General features: G+C 33.9%; 1 pseudogene; it reads right to left on the bottom strand.

Annotated features, from left to right (window-relative positions):
• Window positions 1-1025, bottom strand: part of LOC107686834 (myosin-7-like) — a 21595-nt pseudogene extending 20570 nt beyond the window's left edge.
• Window positions 1026-1260: the final 235 nt, after the last annotated feature.

Below are 1260 nucleotides of genomic sequence, written 5' to 3'. Positions count from 1 at the left end.
TATTCAGATACCATATATAATTTTTGATATTTTTTACTAGTGGGTGCAGGACACTATAGTTAATTTATGTAAGTGAAGATAGCAAAATAAACTAAACTGACATTTTATACCCAAAAATTCTTCATACAGTGGACTACCAGTAAAATTGCTAAAACTTTTGGACCAAAACTTTTTCAGACACTTTGACCTGACCATGTTTTGCTTAAGTGTTTTATCTTTAATTGCTAATGCGAACTTTTTACACCAATGTGTCTGAATACATTTTGGTATATATATATATATATATATATATATATATATATATAATAAAAAAGTTACAGCATTAATTAAAATACATCTAATTATTCACAGTGCCACTGCTAAAGCTTATTAAAACTTACCGTTCCCTTTGAATTCTCACAGGTGACTTTATCACCATCTCGTCTAATAATAGATGCTTTAAGATACTCCTCTGCAGCATCAGGAACGAAACATTCTTTCTTCATGTCAAAGGGGCGAGTTTGGGCCTCCAGACGCTCTATGTCCGACTTCCTGAGAAATGGAGCAGCAGGTCCAAACTCTGCCATCTGGGCATCCCCCATCTTTCACCGATCTGTTGGATTCCAAGTAAACTTTATTTGGCATAATTGTAATTAATAAAGTGACATGACCAGTATGCATTCAGTTTTCAAATTATGTAAATTATTTCAAATTATTAAGTAAATTAACATTACCTTAAGTATGACTAAAATCCACTTACTTTCGCAGTAGTCTTCTTCAGAGACAGATGGTTCAAAACTCTAGTTCCACACAAAGGAAAGAAAATGTCACCAGTGTCTCATTTCTACTACTGACCACCAAATAATCAAACCCAAATCACTTCAGATAAGAAACAATAGTACCAGGCAATGCGATTCCTCCTTTCTGTCGTAAAGTCTATGATACTATGTCCATTGACTACAACTTTGAAGTTAGTTTCTAATAGGAATCACAGCTCCCCTCAACTTACCGCACAGAAGGAAAGATAACGGTGACACAATTGAAAAACATGTCATGCCTCCTTTTATAATGCAATTGTTCCTCTAAATATGGTTGTTGGCATCATGCAAAGTGTCCGGCTTGGGGGGATTTAATGTGGTATTATATGTCACTCATGTCAGGTTAATAATGGTTGAGTTTCAAAAATGGTTGTAAGAAACATTCATACATATTATCATATAAACCAGAAATAATTTTACTCACCCACTGAATGTCTGTTAACCAGAAACACATTAAAGAATT

This window comes from Sinocyclocheilus anshuiensis, unplaced genomic scaffold, assembly GCF_001515605.1.
Source record: "Sinocyclocheilus anshuiensis isolate Anshui unplaced genomic scaffold, SAMN03320099.WGS_v1.1 scaffold601, whole genome shotgun sequence".
NCBI lineage: Eukaryota > Metazoa > Chordata > Actinopteri > Cypriniformes > Cyprinidae > Sinocyclocheilus > Sinocyclocheilus anshuiensis.
The sequence above is the reverse complement of the archived record's forward strand: the minus strand, read 5'-3'. Positions and strand labels throughout refer to the sequence as shown.